General features: G+C 38.7%; 1 long non-coding RNA gene across 2 annotated transcripts in view; it reads left to right on the top strand.

The window, feature by feature from the left end:
• LOC138924906 (uncharacterized) overlaps window positions 1-23,675 on the top strand; it is a 40,844-nt gene that overhangs the window by 9,546 nt on the left and 7,623 nt on the right. The window contains exons 2-3 of one of the 2 annotated variants that reach the window (XR_011440251.1): window positions 1,698-1,766; window positions 6,381-6,555. This is a non-coding gene — a long non-coding RNA (uncharacterized lncRNA). Of the gene's footprint in view, window positions 1-1,697; window positions 1,767-3,275; window positions 3,643-6,380; window positions 6,556-23,675 lie in introns of those variants that run through there. The other variant, XR_011440252.1, reaches the window with a different exon arrangement.

The following is a 23,675-nucleotide window of genomic DNA, read 5'->3' as shown; positions in this document are numbered from 1 at the left end:
TCAGTAACTTTGCTATACTCGCTAATTCAATAATCTATCTATAGCTTATTTGTGTTTTCTAGGTATACATCATATTATTTGCAAATAACAAAAATTTTATTTCTTCTTTTCCTACATTTATAAATTTTATTTTATTTATTTTTGCCTCGCTGCATGGCCTAAGACCTGAGTAAAATGTTTATTAGAAGTGATGACAGCAGGCATTATTGTCTTATTTCTAATCTCAGAGGGAAAGCATTTGGCATTTCACTATTAAGTAAGAATTTGCTATAATTTTTTTTTGACATACTTTATCACGTTAAGAAAATTCTCTTCTATTCACAGTTTGCTAAGAGTATGTTTCTGATAAATTTGTTAAATAAATACAGTGCTTTGTTTATATCTATTGTGATGATTATATGTCATTTTCCTAATTAATAATTGATAATTAAAATTGATTGATTAAAGTTGATAATAATAATTAAAAATTTTGCTTCAGTAACGTTTAACTTTGGTGTTATCAGTTTCATATATTGCTTGATTTATTCTTTTCAGATTTATTAATTTATGTTTATGAGTAATGGTGGCCTGTAATTTTTCTTTCTTAAAATGTTTTTATTAAGTTTTGGTATCAAGAATATGTCAGCCTCAAATGAGTTGAAAAGTGTATTTTTTTCTCTATTTTCTGGGAAAAGCATGCATAAATATGGCAACACTTTTTTCTTATGTATTAACTTAAATGCATCTGCAAAATATTTTCTTCTGGAAAGGATTTAAGTTATAGACTAAAATTTTTAAAGAGCTATAGGGCTCTCCAGATTTTCTCATGTATCACTCTGGGCAAGATTTTTCACCCTAGGAGTTGGTTCATTTCATCAAAAATTTCAAATTTATTAGCATAAAGTTTTTCATCATATCCTATTTTATTGTATTTTTAATATTGGTGGGATTTATTACAGTGTTCCTGTTTTTATTGTTAGCATTAGTTATATATGATTTCTACTTTTGTCTTAGTCTTTAAGGCTTTCTTTTTTAATAACAGCTTTATTGAGATAGAATTCACACACCATAAAATTCACATGCCATAAAATTGCAAAATGTACAATTCAGTGGCTTTTAATACATTCACAGAGTTGTGCAACTATCATTGCTAATTTCAGAATATTTTCATTACTCCAAATTAGTCCCTGCTAATGTATCCATTAGCAGAGACTTTCCATTTCCTTCTACCCTAGCCCTAAGCAATCACTAATTACTTTTTGACTCTATGAATTTGCTTATTCTGGACATTTTGTATAAATGGAATCATGCTGGCTTCTTTCACTTAGAACATTTTCAAGGTTCGTCCATGTCGTAGCATGTATCAGCACTTCATTGATTTTTGTTGCCAAATAATGCTCCATTGTATATATATTTCACATTTTGATTTTCCATTCATCAGTTGATGGATACTTGGGGTTGTTTTCCACTTTTTGACTATTTTGCTATGAACATTCATATAAAAATGGTTGTGTTTACATATGTTTTAAGTTCTTCTGTGTATATACCTAGGAGTGGAATTTTGGGGTCTTGCTGTAACTCTAGGTTTAACATTTGAATAACTATCAAACTGTTTTCCAAAGTGGATGCAGCAAGTTGTAATTTCACTAGTATTGTTTAAGCGTCCCAATTTCTCCACATCCTCACTAAACTTGTTATTGTCTGTCTTTTTTGTTTAGCCATCCTTGTGAGCGTGAAGTGGTATCTCATTGTGGTTTTGGTTTGCGCTTCCCCAGCAATTGGATATAGTAAGCATCTTTTCATGTGATTATTGTCTATTTTTATATCTTCTTTGGAAAAAATGTCTACTTATATCCTTTTTCCATTTTTAGTTTGATTATTTGTCTTTTTATTATTGAGTTGTGTTCTTTAAATATTCTTGATAAAAATCTCTTATCAGATGTATGATTTGCAAATATTATTTCCTATTTTGTTGGTTGTCTTTCACTTTTTTGATGGTGTCCTTTGAAATGTAAACATATTTAATTGTGAAGTTTCATTTATCTATATTTTCTTTAATCACTTGTGCTTTTGGTATTACATCTAAGAAACCATTGCCTAATCCAAGGTCACAAAGATTTATTCATATTTTGTTTTCTAAGAGTCTCACAGTTTTAGCTGCTACGTTTAGATCTATGATCCATTTTGAGTTAATTTTTTTATAATATGGTGTGAGGGAGGGGTCCAACTTTGCTCTTTTGCCTGTCAATATCTAGTTGTCCCAGCATCATTTGTTGAAAGATTATTCCTTCCTCATTGAATTTTCCTGGCCTCCTTGTTGAAAATCAACTCACCATAAATATAGGGGTTTATTTCTGTACTCTCAATTCTATTCCATTGATCCTTATTCTACTATTCCACTGTCTTGGTTACTGTAGCTCTGTGGTAAGTTTGAAATGAGAAGTATGTGTCCTCGTGTCCTCTGACTTTGTTTTAGTTTTTTAAAGACTGTCTACTCTGGGTTCCTTGCATATGGTTAGAACATATGAATGCTATGAGCAGCTTCTTAATTTCTGCAAAAAAGCCAGCTGGGATTTTGATACCAACTGCATTGGATCTGTAGATCAGTTTGGGTAGTATTGCTATCTTAATAATATTAAGTCTTGCAATCCATGATCACGGAATATTTTTTTATTTAGTTAAGTTTTCTTTAAAGTTTTCAACAGTTGTATCGTTTTCAGTGTACAAGTTTTGTATTTCTTTGTGAAGTTTATTCCTAAATATTTTATTCATTTTGATGCTATTGTAAATGGATTTTTTTTTTTTTTTGAGGAAGATTAGCCCTGAGCTAACTACTGCCAATCATCCTGTTTTTGCTGAGGAAGACTGGTCCTGAGCTAACATCCATGCCCATCTTCCTCTAATTTATATGTGGAATGCTTACCACAGCATGGCTTTTGCCAAGCGATGCCACGTCCGCACCCAGGATCCAAACCGGCGAACCCCTGGCTGCCGAGAAGCGGAATGTGGGAGCTTAACTGCTGTGCCACTGGGCCGGCCCCTTGCATTTTTTTCTTAATTTAACTTTCAGAGTATTCAAAGCTAGTTTATCAAAATACAACTGAGTTTTGTATATTGATCTTGATTCTGGAATCTTGCTAGTCTTGCAAGGTTTTTGATCTTTTCTTTTTAGCTTTTCCAAACACCAATTTTTGGTTTTGTGGATTCATTATTGCACATTTTAAAAACTTATTTCATTAATTTCTTCTCTTGTCCTAATTATTTTCTCCCTCCTGCCTTTTTTTTTTTTTTTCGAGGAAGATTAGCCCTGAGCTAACATCTGCTGCCAATCCTCCTCTTTTTGCTGAGAAAGACTGGCTCTGAGCTAACATCCGTGCCCATCTTCCTCTACTTTATGTGGAATGCCTGCCACAGCATGGCTCAACGGGCGGTCTGTATGTTCACAACCGGGATTCAAACCAGCGTACCCTGGGCTGCCGAAGCAGAACGTGCAAACTTAACCACTGTGCCACCAGACGATCCCAACCCTCCTGCTTTTTTTTGGGTTTAAATTTCATCTATTTTTCTAATTCTTGAAATGGATGCTTAGATAATTGATTTTCAGCATTTTTCCTTTCTTATATACATTTAAAGATATGACTATCCATTAAAGCATGGTTTAACTGCAACTTACAATTTTCAAAGTATAATATTTTAATAATTATTAGTTCACATATTTTTTGTTATGATATTTTCTTTAACATATACTTGACTTATAGTGCATTTCTTAATTTCTCTTTATTTCTTAATATGTATTAATTTCCAAATATGTGGTGATCTTTAGTTATCTATCTCTTGTTAATTTCTCACTTAATTGCACTGTGGTACTGGACATATTATATACCATATCAATCTTTTGAAAGTTTTTGATATTTATTTCATAGCATAGCTTATAATCAATTTTTTGCAAATGTTTTATACACAGTTGACAGTAATATGTATTCTATAGCTATTGAGTGCAATCTAGTATGTCATATTTGTTAATTGCATTGTTCCAATCTTGTATCTTTTATATTTTTCATCTACTTAATCTATCAGTTAATGAGAAAAGTTGTTAAAATGCTCAGTGTGATTGTCGATTTGTCTATTTCTCCTTAGAGTTCTATCACTTTTAGCTTTATATATTTTGAGGATTTGTAATCAGGTGCATACACATTTAAAATTTTTATCTTCCTAGGGAATTAAATCATTGTGAAAGTTTCCTCTTAATCCAGAGTAATGGTTTCTACATTTTGTCTACTTTGTCTGATATTAATATAGTTACAACCACTTTCTTTTGGCTAATGTTTGTGTTGTGTATTTATTTTGCGTCCCTTTATTATAAACCTTTTAATCCTGTTTCAGTTATCCATCCATGAGTAACAAACCACCCCAAACCTTAGTGACTTAAAAACAGCAATGTGTTCTCTATCTTGGTTCTGTGGTTGATTTGGCTCAGCTCAGCAGTTTTCATTTAGGAGGGGATCGCTCATGTAGCTGCAGACTTACGGTAGCAGTTGCTGGAATCATGTGAGGGCTTGATTTGGCTGGATAGCCAATCAATTTTTTCGTGAATTATCTCCAGATACAGACGAGACTTGTTGAGTACATTACTTGGATACAGTTCCTTTCAATCTATATTTCTAAAGGCATGGTAATTTTAGAATATTTGTACTTCTTTCATGATGACCATCTTTCCCCAGAGCACATTTGCCAAGAAATTAAGTTGGATGATACAAGGCTTATTTTGACTTACCCTTGAAAGTCACAAAGCACCACTTACATTAAATTGTATTGGTCCAAAGCAAGGCACGAATCCATCCCAGATTCAAGAGGAGGAGATTACAAAAGAGCATGAATATAAGGAGGTGGGAATTATTGGCGCAGAGGGCAGGGGGGATAATTTTGATGGTTAGATACCACGTAACCTTCTATTTTACATATGTTAGCTGTAAGTAGTATATTGTTGCTATTTTTAAATCCATCCCAAAATATATTTTTGAAAAAATAAAATGTTTAGGCCATTTACATGTAATCTAATTATAGGGATATATTGGGTTTTATTATTCCATGTTACTACTTCTTTTCTATTTATTTCACCTATCTTGTATGCCTTTTTCTTTTCTTTCTTGACTTCTTTTGTATTGAGTAATTTTTATTATTCTGCTTTCTCCTCTTTATTAGTTTGGTTACATTTTACTATTTCTGAGTGCTTGTTAATGAGTTTACTGCATCTGAATTCTTGGAGGATAATTTTTCTGGCTATAGAATTTTGATTGCTGTTTATTTCTTTCAACACTTTGAAGATGTAACTCCATCATCTTCTAGCTTCTAATATCTCCTTTGGGAAGTTATACAGCAGTCAAATAGCTATTCCTTTGAAGATAGTCTTATTTCTTTGGCTGCTTTTAAGACTCTTCTTTGTTTTTTGTTTTTATCAATTTTATTATGTTCCTCAGTATGATTTTCTTTATATTTATTCTGCTTGGTATTTATAAGACTTCTTAATTTGTGGCTTCATGTCTTTAATCTATTTTTGGAAAATTACCACCAATGTTTCTTCAAATATTTTTTCTGCCTCATTGTTTTGATTTTAAAGACCAAGATATATGTCTTGGACATAATCTTCCTCTAGGACTAGAAGTATAGAGATGTATACTATGTTGTGGTTGATATTCTTCTTCTTTAGTATCTAGAGAATTTTCTTATTATTTTTAATGGCTATATAGTATTTAGTTGCACAAGAATTATAATTCATTTAAATAGCTCTCTATTGACAAAAATTTATAAATAATAGTGTACCCCTATTTCTTGGAATATATTTCTTCTTTGCCTTTTTCTTGTTTACTTCTCCTTGATAACTCATGCCAGTTCTTTACGACTAATCTTAAATACAAAGACCTAACAAATTCTCTCAAAAAGATTTACTCTTTCCCTTGTTGTTTTTACACACCCCCATTGGAGCAATTATTACAGGTGGTTATAATCTTCTGTTTGAATGTCTTTCCTCACAATGTGAACATCTTATGATCAAAGGTCATGCCTGAGTCATTTTTGTCTGTCAATTGCCTAGTGATATTTTTGTAACTGTAAACGTTCAATAAAGGCTGAATAAATAAAAGAGTTTTCCCTTCAGAGATCTTCTTCTTGCCTTCCTATCTCCCTGCTGTGTTCATTAATTACCTTAGGAATTCCAATACTGATTGCTGAAAAGACTCACAGGAATCAAATCACTTGTACTCATGGAACAGTTTTAGTACAGGCAAAAAATACAACACAACAATATCAGGAAGATGATATGCATTTAAAGTGCCTGGAGATTTCACGTCCAGGTTTATTTGTCTACTTCTTGCTAGATTGAATAACACATGCTTTGTCTCCAGGTCTCAAACCACCACCATTGTGTGTGCAAAGCGCCTTATTCCCAGGAAGCCCAAAGACTGCTCCCGGTCCAGGTCTCTTGTAGTGAGTGGGTCATAGAGACACACTACATTTGTGGGATCAGATTCAACTGTCAAAGAGGAACCTGCCTGGCTCCAGCAAAACCAAGTACAAATCGTAAGTTTTATTATAATTAGTAAACAGTGCTGATTGATAGGCTGGTGCATCCTGCCACCAGACAACTCACAGACTGATGGTTACAGAGCATCATTTATCTTCAGTTAACATATTACGTAATGCGGGCCAAAGGTTACTATTATGCAGCAGGAAGCTCTGGAAATAAACATCCCAGAACAGCAGAGATTATTGTGAAATAACTGATGAAAAGGATAATGTCAGGACACTTCTCCTCAGTTTCCAGAGCACCAAAGATTCTTTTAAACCCTAAACATGAGAAACATCCATCCTTACCTGGGCCACGTGAGTTTCTCTGTAAATAAACCCAGCCAAACTTTGAAATACATTTTTTTGGAAGTAACTATCTATTCTTGAAATCACAGCTATCCACTGTCCGTCCTCAAACTAACTAGATATTAAATGGCTCAGCAGAGATGAAGTCAGACCAAGAGGAAGTTATAGTTTAATTCACCAAACTTCAGGTGCTATTCAATTACGAGCTCCCTGTAACTTACCATGCCTCAGACCTCATTTTAGGTCCAACTTAATTATAGAATCTCAGTAATGCAGGGGGCCTTCATTTATCTGAGGCTTGCTTGCTCCTACTTGTAATTTTCGTGCTCCTTTTAACACAAATACTAAAAGGCAGGTCTATGTTATTTCCACTGAAAAGAATTCCGTTTCCTCAAAGCCCGCCTGTTTTAGTGTGCTGTTATACTCAGTTATCCTTCCCCCTTCCCTTTTCATTCTGTTGTGTATAGTGCCTGGCATATAGCAGTTGTCCAATAAGTGTTTGCTAAATGAATTAAGGAATATGAAAGTAATTGTCATGCCAGATCAAAATCAGATCTTTCCCACTGTTGCATTTCCAGCGTTTTCCTCTGAACTGCTAAACACTGCAAGAGGGTATGATTCATTTGGGCTGATATGACCCATTCTAAATCTACGCTATTAAATCCAGCTGGGTCATCATTGCTATTGAACAATCTTTTCAGTCAAGTCTTGTTGCCTTCCTAGAGCATTCATCATAGTAGTTTATCCCAAGCACTGTAACTCCTCAAAACCCTAACACCACCCTGACCTTCCTTACTTTCAGCAGCAAACCTTTTGAGAAAATTGTCACTAGCAGCACTGCCAACTTTCTCCCTTGTGGGGTGGTTATACAGGGTGATATATGGGTGGGTGGTTGTATACATATCTTATTTTGCCTTCTTATTGTAAACTTCTTGAGGCCACGGTTCATCTTTTACTATCTTCTACCTCAGCCTGCTTCATAGCCCATTAGACATAGAACAGTGGTTTTCCGATATGTCGAGGTCATCCATTCTGGTTATTGTGGCGTAATAAATCACCACAAAGTTAGTGTGTAAAACAACCATCTTATTATCTGTGAGCCGGGGATTTGAGAACGGTACAATGAGCATAATTTATCTCTGCTTCATGATATCTGAGGGTCTTAGCTGGGAAGACTCAGAGGATAAGGGATCATTGGAAAACTCATTTATTCATATGTTAGATATAGGGTAGGAGGATCAAAGACAAGTACTGCCACTGGGAACACTTACATGTGGCTTGGCTTTCTCATAGCATGGTGGACTCAAAATTGTCAGACTTCTTAAATGATTGGTGGTTCAAACCTTTGAGTGTGAGTGTTCCAGTAAGCAAGATAGAAGCTGAATTTCCTTTTATCCTGGCTTTCATATCTGTTGCACTCTATCGACTGTTGAAATAGTCACAAATCTTGCCCATCTTCCAGGGGAGAAGGGCCGCAGACCCTATCTTTCAATGAGAGGAATGTCAAAAATCAAATTGCAAGAAGGGCATGTGGAACAGTGGATATTGTTGCAACCGCCTGAGGAAAATACAATCCGCCACATTACCCCCTACATTTTCTCTTTGTTGCCTTCAAAAATCCCGTTTGGTCTCAAAGGCAGAAATGTACCTCCTCTTTTCCAAGGCTAATACCTTCACCTCTACTCTCACCACCTTACTGGCCCTTGTTTCATCAGTGCTGCTTCTTTTGTGTTTTTCTTCTCTGCTTTTCCATTTGCCCATATTCCCTTCTGTCTAAAACACGACCATTGTCCTTTATCATAAACATCCCCCTGCCCAAATTCTTTCATTGATGCTATTTTCCCTTTAATTACTCTCCTGTCATTTTCTTTCTCATTCAAAACATATTCCTGTATCATATTTGCACATTATTCTCTCATCTTTAACCTTGCATTTTGGCTTCTTTCCTCTGAAGTTTCTCCAAAGGCTGCTAACATATTCCTAATTACCAAACTCCATACAGTCTTTTTGCAGTTTTCATGCCCTGTAACATCTCTGCATTATTTTATACTAATGCCATATGTGTACCTACATAATCGATCTAATTAACTGAGAACACTGAACAAGCTTTATTTTTTTCCTACCCCTGCTCTTACACTCAAGATATTCTCTTTACCAAAAATGCTTTTCCATTATCTCTACCTTTCAAATTTTTTCCATCCTTTATGCTGTGACCCCAGATGCCTCTTCCTCCACAGAGTCTCTCCCAAACACCCAGTCTCCTGCTTCTGACTTTCTTTAGAATTCATTTTCTGTCATTTATTGAAAAGCACATTAGGCATATGTTAGAATCCTTTTGATTCCGTCACTGTATGACCTTGAACAAGACGCTTAATTTATCTGGGCCTCAGTTTCTCTCATCATACAAATCTTAATTTAAACAATGTTACAAATTTTATACGTTTGTTGTAGCCAATATCATTTAAAAATTTACTTTATATGAATAATATTTCCCACTCCTCCCCAATTCTGCTTGTGTTAAGACTTTGCCTCAGATTCCTAAAAATATTTCTATATCTATTTTCGTTAAAAATAAAACAGGAGGGGTTGGCCCAGTGGCATAGTGGTTAAGTTTGTGTGCTTGGCTTTGGCGGCCTGGGCTTCATGGTTTTGGGTCCCAGGTGCAGACCTAAACACCACTCATCAAGCCATGCTGTGGTGGCGTCCCACATATAAAATAAAGGAAGACTGGCACAGCTACAATCTTCTTCAAGCAAAAAGAGGAAGATTGGCAAAAGATGTTAGCTCAGGGTCAATCTTCCTCTCAAAAAATAAATAAATCAAATCAAATAAATAAAAAAAGATACTTCTATATTCATGTAACACATACATATGAACACATGTGATATACACATTCACACAAACATTTTCCCAATCTTCCTTTTTTTCCCCTCCCCAAAGCCCCAGTACATAGTTGTACATCCTAGTTGTAAGTCATTCTAGTTCTTCTATGTGGGATGCCACTACAGCATGGCTTGATGAGCTGTGTGTAGGTCTGCACCCAGGATCCAAACTGGCAAACCCAAGGCCACCAAAGCGGAACGCATGAACTTAATTACTCAGCTATGGGGAGGCCCCGGTATGTGACATTTTGAGAGTGGATTCTCTTACTCAGCATGATAGTGTCTACATATACAGTGTCTCTGTACTATACAGGGCCCCGCTGCTCACTCTTCACACCAGAAAGAGAGAGCTTCTCTTGAAGCTCTTGCTGTCTGTGCTGAGTCCACAGCTCTGGGATTTGGGTTGCTTCTCAGTACAGGCTGGGAGATGACGAAGGAAACAAATAAACACCTGGGAAATTCATCACCGGATCATTCATAATTCAAGTTCTCTTTCCTCAATCTTCCTGCTGCTGTTCACTTTTCAGAGTCTTCAGATAACTTCTTCATGCATTTCTTAAGGTTTCGGTTATATTCAGTCTAGCCTTGCAGATAAAATACAAGACATCCTGTATAATTTTTTAGTATAAGTTTATCTCAAATATTGCACGGGACATACCTATACTAAAAAAATTCCTTGTTTATTTGAACATCAAATACAAATAGATATTCCATACCTTTATTTGCTAAATCTGGCAATCCTAATTTAATGGGAACAGCGAGGAGTGTGCTTACTCCATCTTACCCTGAACGGAACTTGGCCTCATTATTTTGAACAGTTGCCTACCATCCCCTTGTATGGAGGAACATAATATGTTTAGCCACTCCACTACTGAGGGACATTTAAGCAGTTTCTAGTTTTCTCCTCTCTCAAATAATGCCACAGTGGCATTCATTTAGATTTATCTTTGGACATTTTGAGTCTCAGTTTCTTTATCTATGCCAAATAGGGAAGGGCAACTGCCTATCTCAAAGGGTTGTTGTGAGAATCAAATGATATAATGAGTGTGAATATGCTTCGTAAGCTGTTAAAGACTATAGAAATAATTTCTCAGCACTTTTCTTGTACTGAGTTGCAATGGACTTACAAGCATACATGTTTAGTTTCCCTAATCAACTTAAAAAAATTCCTTGAGTGGATGGATTTTGTCTTATACAGCTTTGTAATCACTTCTATCAAGTTCTATCACAGTACTTTGTTTTTAAATGACTCTAAAGAAATAATAATTGAATAAGAGAATAAAATTTGCCTATATCTTCTAACATTCTCTCTCTCCTCTTTTAGATATAGCTCATTAATTATATTTATCTTAGTTCTTTTTCCCAAATTGGCTATTTTTTAAAACCAATTTCCTAAAATCATTCATCTTCAGCTTTTTACACGTATTTTTGCCAAGTTTCCCAGTGATTCAGATGATCAATCAGGCCCATGAACCCCTGATCTAATACCCTGTCCCACTAATGCAGGCACTGGTATTTATTTACTGCATCACAGACGGGGGGGTCATCTGATCTTGCTTCAGTCCAGGTAGGGAACTCACTCCTCCAGGATTCTCGTGGTTGCAAGTTTCAGAAAACTCAAATAAGCTTAAGCCATAAAGGTGAGTAAACATGACTGAAAAATCCAGAGGTAGTACCAGCTTGATCTACTGGCTCAAATGTTGTCACTGAGGTGGTAGCATTGCTCTGCCTTCCTAGGTAAAAGCTTCATACATAGGGGTTCCCTGCCACTCTAGATTTTCCTTCCAGATTGCAAAATGGCTGCCGCAGTTCTAGATCTTGCATCTTCAAACTATACATTCTAGGGGGGAAAATCTCTGTAAGTAGCTCTTGAAGAAAAGAATTTTCTTCTTCCCGGAAGTTCCAGCAAGCATCTCATTGGCTCTGATTCCTAATCAAATCACTATGGCCAGGGAAATGGGATATGCTGATTGGCTTAATTCACAGCAGCCCATGGTTTGGGAGGGTCTAGTTCTTCCAAACTCTGGGTGAGGATGAGAAAATGATTTTTCAGAGGAAATTCAGAATGCTTTTAAAGGAAGTGGAAAGGATGCTGGGGAGCCAAAAAATGCCAAATGTTGTCTACAGGAACCTTCTATGTTTCAGTTTCATTTCATCTATCTACTGAAAGCATCTTATTTTTTCTCGTCTCTATTACTTTATTTCTCTGCATCACTACCAACTCTGCTTGATACAAGTCTGCTCAATGGTAGTTCTATTTAATGAAAATGTTTTTCTGAGAGTCAAGCAATTTCCTTTTAGACACAGATGAATTGAAATTAATCATTTACAAAGAGAAGAAAATCTCTTTAACCATCTCCATTGAAAATCTCTTACCATTACACACCTCTGCATTCAATACAAAGTGAAAATACCAACTTCCTTATCCAAAGGCAGGCTTAACATATGGTTGCAGGTGGGTTCTCACTTTTAAATTGAAGTTAATTATAATAATTTGCCTGGGCAAGAATTATCCTAAACGGAATAGGAAGAAGATAACAGTTTTCATTAAAATGAGAATCAACTGGGCAACTGAAAGCAGCTGCCATGGATGGGGGCAGACAAAAAAAATCATAGACTCAAGAAAGTCCACAGCCAGGAAGAAGGGAATGTGTTCTTTCCCTCCTTGGTTCTCTTACCAATGTCTTTAAAAAATAATTTAAAACAAACAAATAAAGAAGCAGCAGCAGTAGGGTTTGCAGACCAGCGAGAGCATAACCTATTGCGCTTTCTAAGCTGTTCCCCTGCCTGAGGCAAAGGGAGAGTGAGCTACTGGTAAGAGATGCGAATTAAAGGCATGAGGGTTTTAAGAGTAACCGCTGATTTCTTCCCTTTACTCCATTTTTGTTGTTCACTAGACCATCTAAGATGACAGCCCAACTCCTTCTGTTTATAAACAGAAAATGTCTTTTGATCTGGCAAGCAACAGACAAGTATGGATAAATCAGACCTGAGAGTGTGTTCACAGAACCAGACCAGACAGTGGCTCTTGCTTCCAATAGAATGCAGGTTAAGTGCTTCCAGGTGTTGTTCTCTGGTTACTGCACAACTATGACATCTTTGCCAGTCCGCTCCCCACCAAATTAATCTCCTTGCATAATATCCAGTGATCTAACCATCTAGTACCTCTGCCTCTCTTGTCTTTTCCATCTTCTTCGTGCCTCACTCTCATCTGCCATCAGGTTCTCTCAGTGCCCACCTCTCATGCATGGTCTCATCCCCCATATTCTCATTCTCTCACTTTAGCTCACCCTTCTTCTATCACTCTAGAACTTTCTCTTTCCCTTACTGCCCTTCTTTTTGGGGTCACAATCATATTTGAACTTTGGCAAAGGGAAAAATCACTCTGAAAAACATCAATGATTCTGATGGAAACAGCTATGTCCTCTGAGTTGGGAATGAATGTTGTGAATGGTGCTTGTTGTAAAAAAGGCAAGTAGAAGGGAAGAGTTCAGAAACAAAATCTTCTACTTTCCATAGCATTTTCCAAAGCATTTTCATTCCTTTTACCTATCTGTTTCACCAAAAATGTAGCTAAGAGATTTCCGAATAAGTATGAGCTAAAACTCCCTCTGAAGTGGAAAACTTTCAATGAGTGTTGACATTAGTCTTGTAGTTTCCATCTCTACTGTGGGAGTTTTAAATGATTTATTGAAGTGCAAAAGGAAATTAATCCAAACATCAAATTGGTTGGAGTCATTTATAGTATTTTGTTGTTTATCAGATAATTAATTAGGTGTACTTCTTGATCTGTAGTCCCTGGTCACCCTTTCTATTCATTTCTGCTCCCCCTCCATCAAAATTTTACAGACTATATTAATCAAGGTCCGAGTAGGAAATATATGACACCCTCAAATTAGGAACACTAGAGAAGAGTTTAGTAAAAGGACTATTTACAAAAGTGGGGAGAGGTATAGAGGAACCATGATGGATGGTCCAGGAGCCATGGGCTCCCTTACCAGCCCCAGGCCTGCAGGTGAAAGAGGAGAGAGCAGTTACTGGAACTTTCAGAGAGAGAGTCATGAAGAGAGAACTTCTTTGACAGGTGTTGTGACCTTTGGTTGAAGGACACAGCTTCCTCCCTACTCTCCTTTTCTTTTCTGATCTCCCACCAGGTCTCTCCACTGGTTGAACCCAACCAGAATCTGGAGGATAAAGGAGCCTGTTGATGCAGTCCATACCTTTAGTCTCTCAGCAGAGAGATTAGGATGGAGAACGGTAGAGAGTGGATCAGGAGGGGCACACAGAAGAGATATGACATTCAGGTACACCCTTTGTGAGAGGAAGACCAACTGTAAATATAGAAAAATAGTACAGAAAGTTTACTTAAATTTATCGGGATAACATTACATGAGTTAGGAACTGATCTGAGATAGAAATACAAGATTCTTTCATCTTGGTCTTTGATCTTAATTTTTAACTTTAGACCTATGTAATTTTTGCAAGCCTATTTATACCAATGGGTAAATAAAGCTTTAAAATATGTGCCAATATTTTAGGTCCATCTCGGAATGCTACATTAGAGGGGAAAAACCTTAAGCATACTCATGATTAAATCTTCTATGTGTTGGTAGTGAATAATTTTAATAAATGAATATAAGTGCTTATGTTTTATGAAGAGATGCTGTAGAGGACCTCTGTTGATTTTAGGCCTCCTTTCTGTCTTCTTTTAGAAATAATTCCTTGAATTTTTATTGGGAACGCACTCATCCTCTCTTAGCATTTGTGGATGTGAGTTGACTTGGCCAAAGGGTATACTCAATCCCCTTAGCCACAGGGTTGTGATCAAGGATGAGCACCTGCAACAAGATAGACCAACATTTATTCTTAAAACTCCCCTTGAACTCTGGAGAGCACAGGATGGAAGTTGCTTACAACCATTTCTCAAGTGGACCACGTGGCCGCTGAAAATGAAAGCAACATCAAAGAGAGCAAAACCCAGGTGTGGAGAGAGAAAAGGCTCTGGTGACAGAGTTTGAACCCTTGGCTTAGTCTATGCCAGAGGCCAGCTCTAGTCCTGTTGCAGAAGCTAGCAAGTCCCTTTTTACTCAAGCTAGTTTGAGTTGAATCTTCTGTCACTTGGAACCAAAAAGCTGTTAAACTGATACGAATGTTTTCTAGTCAAGTTACCTGTATAAGACTTTTCCTTAAAGGCAAAACTATTTTCCCACTGAGTTCCATTATAAAGTTCCCTCTGAAAAAAGTATTTCCACAGACTGTTGGAAATGAGATCAGTAACACTACATCGCAGGACCGCGTAGTCTGTCAGCAAGCATGCCGTGTTTTCCCAAGAATGGGGATATCTGCCCTTAGTCCTGTGCTTGCACTTTGATTTCGTTCTCATCTTTCTTTGGACTGAAGACTTTCAATGGTTAACAGTCTAGCTCCATCCGTAGATATTGCCATGCACATTAGCATTCAGAGCATCACATAAAGTAGAGCAAATTTGTTCCTTGCTTCATTGATCCTGTAAGATCAGCCTTTGGTATAGTTTATATGAATGAACGTTGTTTCCATACACACATTTAGTGAGTCTGAACCTAGTCTCTTTGTATCTCAAGGGCAAGAGAAGGAAGGAGAGACTGAGTTTTGTAGAGCTGTGGAGGTCACTCTTGGAGCCATTCTGCTTTCTTGGATGATGGTAAGAGTAGTGATTAAAAGTTGGACCTGAGTGTCAGCTTCTCAGTGTTCTGATCTGGAGAGAGGGAGGAGAGTAGCTCTGCTATAAGACTCGGCGGAGACTCAGCTTGGGAGAGAGTCCCCGGCTGAGCAGATCCCCAAGGGAAGGTGCTCCAGGTGTGTGGGGAAGGCTGTAGCCACTATTTTCTTTCTGGCTTACTAGGGCAGTTCTGGTCCCGTCAGTAGCCCTGGGGTCCTGTTCTTTGTGATGGATGTGTAGGTCAGTGCAGGCAGTGGGACATGATTCTTTCTTTCATCAAAGGACTGAAAGTGGAAGAGTGAGTTATCTTCTTTCCGTATCTACAGTAGCACAATGATTTGGCTCTAGAGTCAAAGAGACCTGGTTCCAATTCTAGCTCCATCTTTACAAGCTGTATGGCTTCCATAAGAAGGAAACAATAATAGTACCTACCTCAAAGGTTGTTGTGATAATTAAATGGGATAATTCTCATTAGAGCAATTAACATAGTACCTGGTACATTATAAATCTTCATTAAATGTTAATTTGAAAGGGAGAATGGGAGAAAGGGAGAACACTATATGAGATTTTTAAAAAGCAAAAAATCTTTCTATAATCAACTTCCATTTGCCCATGGGCCTCCCAGCAGCTACTTAGCTATCTCCAAGTTTCCTTGTCACACTGTTGAAAAATGACTGTAGATCACATTGCATTTCAAATAATCTAAGAACTGTGCAGCCAGCTCAGGATCTGAAATTATCTTTGCTTTTATATTGTTCATGCTAGTTGCTCTTCAAGTACGATTATAATCAGAAAGCTAGCACTAAAAATAGTACCAATTCTCATTTTTTCTCTCAGTGTTATCTGCTGCCATAGTGTTTCCCAGGCATGTTTATTTACTTGATTCACAACAGTGAATCTTTTCTCTTATTAGCCTGACAGCAAGAGTTGGATTCCACAGCAACGCTCCTTTCAGCTGGTAAAATCGTTATTGCTGGTGAAGCGCAGGAGGCCCGGGCTGCTGTTTCCCCTTGAGAAACTCAGTGAAAGTGTATGTCATGGTGAGAGTTGTCGGAACATTTTGCTGCGGAAGAAAGAGAGGACCAGAGGAGAACGTTCCCTTTGACAAGTTCAGGATTCTTTTCCCTCTGAACAGAATGACAATTTAGCCTTCAGATTTTTCCTCGCTCCCTTTTGGCCGCTTATTTGTGCTTTGTATGGAAAGGGGGATTTAGTGGTAGGTAGAGAGGCCTAGTGACAGCTCCCGGCCCCTCTCGCCTCCTCTCCCATGTCTCATACTCACAACCCGGCAGTAAACGAGGGGAGTAACTTGAGAATTCTGTTTATAATCTTTTTGATTATTACATGCCAAGATGTTGACCAGTCAGGTAAATCAAAATACTGTAACATTGAAAGCATTTTACCCCGGGGCATTTGCCCCTAAAATGTCTCTAACTTGTCCATCACAAACCTGAAGAGTTAGACTGAGATGATTTGGGGGCTTAGTGGGGTTATTAGGTGAGCACCAATTGCTGCTAATTCTGTAATTGTTCGCTTCTTCCCCTCTCCCTCTCTAACATCCCTCCTCCATTAAAAAGAAATCTTGATCCAACCCTGAGAAGAAGCAACAGGCAGCCTGAGGACACAGCTCTGTAATCTGTGAGCTCCAAATGCTGGCTGTGAAGCTGGAAGGTTTGCAGCCAAAGCCGCCGGGGAAGCAGCATCTGAAACAAGCTCCGAGAGTCTGGGGGTGGGAGGGAGGGAGAGGGAAGAATATGAGGCGGGGAAGGAAGGGATAGAAAGTGAACAAACTCAAAACAGGATTTGAAGCAAAAAAAAAAAAAAAAAAAAAGGCAAAGCCAACCAAATCAATATTCCAGTTCCTTCAGTTTTGGGAAAGAACGGCATGCTGAGATGGGCCTGCTGCTGCTGGAGGAAGCGGGAGACGTGGAGAGGGTCCAGCCCCAGCACAGCCCATCGCTAGCTGCGGGGGGCTCCAACAAGGCTCTGGGCTGTTCTTCCCGCATACGTAAAATGGAGGATGCGTACAGCTGCCCGAGCATCTCCTAGGGTTGAGGAGAGGCTGAAGCTATATGAGAATTCATGAAACCACTTAAAAAACGGAAAAGGCTAATACCCAATGTAACACATTATTATCAGTTCCCTTCCAGAGAATGTGTCTCCAACACACCTCAAGCTCCTCTGTTTCTTCCCTTCCTCAGAAAGTGTGATGCTTACTCTAAGGCATCCAAGGCTCTGCACAGAATCTTCCATGGTCAAGTCACATGCCATCTCATTCTTAGTGAAGAAGTGAAGACACAGACCCTGCTCTGCCACTAATTCCCAGAGATTAAAACAGTATTGGGCAGTTGGTTGGGTCTTGCCTCCAGCCAGGCTTTTCTACTGGGGATTACTATCCAATTGGCAAGCTCTCTCTGGCCGATCTCCAGGTATGACTTGTAAGGTGGTCACCACTTCCTGCCATGTATGGGGTGAGGAAGGGAGTCTGTGGAAGGACACGGCTAGTGAGCTGTGGAGCTCTGTGGTCCCTAGAGGCCTCCAAGTGACTTCGATTGTAGCTGTAATTCAAACCATTTCCTGCAGTTTGAGGAGAGGGTGGGAATCCTCAGCATCCATACCACCCAGACTTAGCCAGACCACGTTGCTGCCAAATGTTTGGGAAGTCCATCATTTTTACCCTGGAGCTTGGTAAAATTCTGGGGCTAAGCTTCTACATTGATCTTACGCAAATTGAGGATTAGAGCAGAGATTTTTCAGAATGTTCCTTGGTCTGACTACTCAGGCATGACTTGGGGAAGCCTTGGAACTCCCTGGGAGATTTTGTTCTTTATGGCATGCCGGGACAGTGAGATACAGCACCTCTGACTTGATCCCTTTTCACCAATCGTGGCAAGAGAGCAATATATGCATCATAATCACTCGTTAGTGACAGACTTCCCTCATTGTTTTAATGTCTAAGCTCTTCATTTACTCACACAACAATTTATTGAGTGCCTATTAATGCATAGCACCACAAAACCAACAGCTATTTATTAGATATCTTGAGGACTACATGCTCTCAAGGGATTTTCATTGTTGTGCCTGAGACATATGAGATATTTCTATAAAATATGGTATGGGACATCTCTCAGTGCCCAATGAGTGGTAGAGAAAATAAGTGCTATAGGACCTCAGAAGATGAGGAGATCCACGCGTGCTAGCGTGGTTTAGGAAGAGTTCACAGAGAAGAGGGGATGGAAATTGGGCTTTGAATCTGTATGAGTAGGACTTGAAAGGCATAGAGAAAGCGAAGGATGTACCACATGGGGGACGCAGAGGCAGGCTTGCACAGGATGGAGATTGACCCCAGAGCAGAATGGGAGTTCAGTATAGTGGTTAAGACCATGGGCTTTGGAGTCAGTCTGATACCCACTATCTGTGTGACCTTGGGAAAGTTAGTGATCACCTCTTAGCATCATTTTTCTCTCTTATAAAATGATGCTAATTCTAGCCTTGAATGGTTGTCATGAGGAGTAAATGAGATAACAGATATAAAAATCCTTAGCACATTGCCTGGCACATAGTCAACCCTCAATAAATGGTAGTAATTATTAGTAATCCCAATAATAACAGTTGAGTTGTGGAATTTATCTTTTTTCTGGGGAAAATGGGAAGCTGCTGAAGATATTTGTATGGGGGTGTGACATGGCCAAAGCAGTCATCTCGGAAGGTGAGTGAGGCAGTGATGTGAAGAATTTGTGGAGAAAAAGAGGCTAGATGTGGGTATTCCAACTAGAAAACAACTTTAATCATTCAGCCATCAAGTAATGACCTTAGTCTTGGTGGAGGCAAGGAAGGGTTGGAAAGAAAAGACATTTACACTAATTTTCACGATTGGATGTAGGGGATAAAAGACTGGAAAGTTTCCAAGATTAGAGTGTAAGCTTATTGAGGACAGGAACTGTATTTTAATTCTCTTCAGCCCTAGTTCTTAGCACATTGCCTGGTATACTACAGCCACCAGTAAATGTTTTTGAATAAATGAATGAGTAAAGGAGTGAGTGAATGAATGAATAAATGAAAGAAAAATGATTCTTAGGTCATGAACACAGGTTGTTGAAACAGTGGAAATTGCCACTGACCAAATTCACTCCTTTCTTGGAATATTTCTGGTATCAATGTACTCTTTGCCTGTGATACTTAGGCAAAAACATTTATGTACTTTATACACAAGGTTCTGATATCAGTATGCAATTGCTCCTTTCTAAGGAAATGGTTCAACTTTAATGAGTGTGGCTAAAGGGAGGGTTTTAGATTAAGGAATTTTTGTTAGATTTTGTTTTTTTAACTTGAATAGAGATTTTGCATAAGCAGGGTGTTCTTTTTAGAATCCCTAAAACTCAAACCTATGCAAGTTTTTATTCAGTTTCACGAAATTTCTTGTAAACTTTAAGATTTATAGAGCGGGATTAAGAGGCCATCTCCATTTTTACATTTGTATAATTCTGATCCTTTTCTCCTTTTTCTGTTTCACAAGAAATTGGAATACATTGATTTGTTTCTTTAGGCCAATAACTTTTGTGGAAAACTCAACTCTCTGGTTTCTGAAAATGGAGGAAGAAATTCTAATATGATCAGACCCAGGGATTTTGCTTCCATCCAAAGGTGAATGTTCACCATCAATCCGTAGGCCACAACCTGAAACGGTTTACTAAAAGACATCAACTTCCTTAGATTTAAATTCATTCAAAGGCCTTGTTCCTATTTTTCAGAGAGGCAAAAAGAGACCCAAGCACGATGACATCTGGCAGTGGGACACTTACTTTTATCCTTCATTGACCCTTTGCAAGACTTATGACCTTGTAAAGTTCTGTAGCCCTCATTTGCTGGACGTTTAACTAAGATCATTTTCCCTTTTCAGTAACAAAACCGAATCAATTCCCAGACTTGTCCTGAATGAAATAGATGGAATTTAGCCATGTGACTGTGTGAGCTCTTACTGAAAACAAGATGCCCTCAGGAGCTGTTCAGCAGCATTCACCTTTCCCTGTACAAATATAATAGAAAATGACTTTGTTACCTGCAGTCTTTTTTCTGAGTCCTGAATTGTGGTAATTATGTAAGATTCCAGCACTTTTAACTAAGGTTTCTCATGTTAGGATATTGTAGTAATTTGTAGAGGAGTATAGATTTTTGATGTCATGGGGAACAACGTTATATAATGGCCAAAGCTACCCTGGTGGGCAGTGGAGAAAAGACCTTGTACTTGGTGCCACAGACCACCAAATACCCAGCTTCCTGAGAAATCATTTATAGGAACCATCATCTGTACTTTCTTCCTCCTACTGCCACCACCAATGCTGATCCTGACAGCACAGAGTTGATGCCCACGTGATGAGTGCGTGGGGCAGTAGGGACAGGCGAGCTTTCATCAGTGAAATCGTTATTGACAGAGACTTGCTTCTATCTGATGTTAGCACTGATCTGGGCAGTAGTGGAACCATGAAGAAATTTAAGGTACTGGCTTCCCTGATCTACTGTAAAATGAGATTATCTTCCTGGGCAGCTGCTTCCTTCTGGCCTCTGCACAATAGAAGAACAGGAAGGGGCCAGTGACCCCCGAGGAACCCTTAGGAGCCAACCTCGGGCTTCTATGCAGCCACAGCTGGGAATGGGGCCTGCATTAATTCAGGTTTTTTTAGCACCCAGGAACAAAAACCAACTCAAGTAGCTTATGTGGGAAAGGGGATTTCTTGGATGAATACTAGAATATGTCAGAGTCTAATGAAGAGTTGAACACTTACTCGTCAGGAAAGGTGGGGACCAGTGTGGCTCTGGGGACCTCAGAGTAGTAAAAGCCTTCCTTTTAGAGCCCCACTGTTAAACAGACCCAGTTCTCAAAGATTTCCAGCCTCTGGGTCTCTGTTCACTATTTCCTATTCACCATCGACAGACTCTTAATTGTCTGCCTTGTACTAGGTGTCCATTTTTAGACTAATTAGTTATGGCTACTGGGGCAGAGTCAAGGAACAGAAAGATGGCTGCCAGAAATCATGCCTCTGGAGAGCTCGAGCAGCTCTGTGAGAAGTTAATATAATACATTTATACTGCTTATTTATTAACGTCCTATTACTCTGCAACAGGCCTGGGGAATTGAGATAGCATTCCTTAAACGTGGAGGGAAACTCATCATTCTCTGAGGCATTAAAGATGCTTCAGATCTTTGGGAAATCTCCACTATTTCCACAAAATAATGAGCCACGAAACCCTTCATCACTGGTGTATCAGTTATGTATTGCTGCATAAAAAATCACCCCCAAATTTTGTGGCTTAAAGCAACACTGTTTTTATTTGCTCATCATTGTGTGGGTCAGCGATTTGGGATGAGTTTAGCTGAGCAGTTCTTCTACTGGCATCACCTAGAGTCACCCATGGGGCTCAGTCACCTGCAGGCTTGAATGGGGGCTGGATAGTCCCAGGTGGCTTCACTCACTTACCTACCATTTGGTGTTGGCTTTGGCTGGGCCCTTTTCCCCGTGGTTCTTCCTCCTCAGGCAGGAGAGCCAGGCTCCCTCACATAGATCACCGCATTATAAGAGCTCTTGAGGCCTGAGCTTGGAAGTTCTACTATGTCACATCGCTGCATTCTACCATTCACAGCAAGTCACAAGGTCAGCCCAGACTCAAGAATAGGGGAGATAAACTCTTTCTCTCAATAGGAAGAATGGCAAAGTCATGAGCATGTGGGGATAAGAAACTATTGTAGCCATCTTTGCTAATAATCTACCATGCTTGGAACCTACTGGCATTAAAACAAAAAGAAAACATTCAAGCATTTAGAGCCAATATCCAGCCTTGGAGAAAGTTGAATGGCATGGTGTCATAACGTCCCTGTGAGAAGTTAGTGGCCAAACAATGACCCTTATAATTCTGGTAATTCACAGGACAGTTGTGAATAATGCACATCCAAAAGCATACTGCGTTGAGATAAAGGGGGATTGGATCATAGACCAGTCTCATTACTGACTTTCTCTGCAAATTTTACAAAGCACTGTACCTCCAAGCCTCAGTTTCCTCATAGACCAGACAGGGAAATATGTAAATCACACGACTTTCATGAGAAAGTGTTCTGTGAGCTGTGAAAATGCTATATAAAATGAAAAGTCACTAAAAAGAACTCAAATTGTGAAGTCTTGTTTTCCTCCTCTCCTCCAGTTATGTGGTTTAAAACAAGGAATGATCTCAGGCTTAGGTTGCTACAAAAGATATGTTTTTATGAACATTTTCTTTCATCTAAATGCTTTTTGATGATTTGCCAGTGAATGTAGTGCAATCTATGGTCTTTCTAAGTGTACAAAAATGTGTGAAATTAAAACACCCAAGAGGAAAGTAGTTGGATGTATCCATTTGGGGAAAAAAGGAAAGCGTGTGGAAAAGAAAATGAGCTTAAAAGCATAAGAAAGACTGTGTCTTTTAGACTGTGTAAGAATAATTAGGTGAGATTCCTCTGTGTGGACAGTTTTAAGAGAAAATGATTTGAAATGGTAGAGTGTGTGCCAAGCTAGGTATGAGGGCTGAGCACACAGTTAACTTTGAAGGAGGAAAACAAAAGAACTTTTCTAAAGCACAGCAATTTCCTTGGGGAGTGGGTCATGATGAATATAAAAACACAAGGTTTTAGTGTTTCCAGAGAAAAAGGTGGTATGGGCAGGATGAGTGAGGACATAGGAGAGCCTCGTGAGGTCATTTCAGCACATACGTGAGAAGGTGAATACACTCTTCAGGATTTCGCAACCTCCATTCGTCCCTTAGCGCATCTGGGATGCACTTCACCTTGTCCCCTTAGTCCTTCTGACTCCAGCACGCTTCCATGTCTCCTTGCCAGCCAAACACACTGCACATCCATTTGTGCTGCTTTCTCAGTGTCTATGTACACCCAGAAATGGAGGCAAGGTTTTCACTCCTTAGGACAATTCTCAACCATTGGACGTAGGAACTGGTGGAAAAAGGAATGCCCCAGCCTCCCAATGCTCTAGCACAGGGGCTGACAAACTTCAGCTCGTGGGCCAAATGCAGCCCATCTGTGTTTGTAAATACGTTTTATTGGAACACAAGCATGCTTGTTCATTTACATATCGTCCGTGGCTACTTTCGTGCTACAACGGTAGAGTTAAGTAGGTACAACAGAGACTGCACAGCCTGCAAAGAGGAAAATATTTCATATCTGACCCTTTACAGAAAATGTTTACCGGCCTCTGCTCTAGTGG

Source organism: Equus caballus, chromosome 6 (assembly GCF_041296265.1).
Source record: "Equus caballus isolate H_3958 breed thoroughbred chromosome 6, TB-T2T, whole genome shotgun sequence".
Lineage (NCBI taxonomy): Eukaryota > Metazoa > Chordata > Mammalia > Perissodactyla > Equidae > Equus > Equus caballus.
The sequence above is the reverse complement of the archived record's forward strand: the minus strand, read 5'-3'. Positions and strand labels throughout refer to the sequence as shown.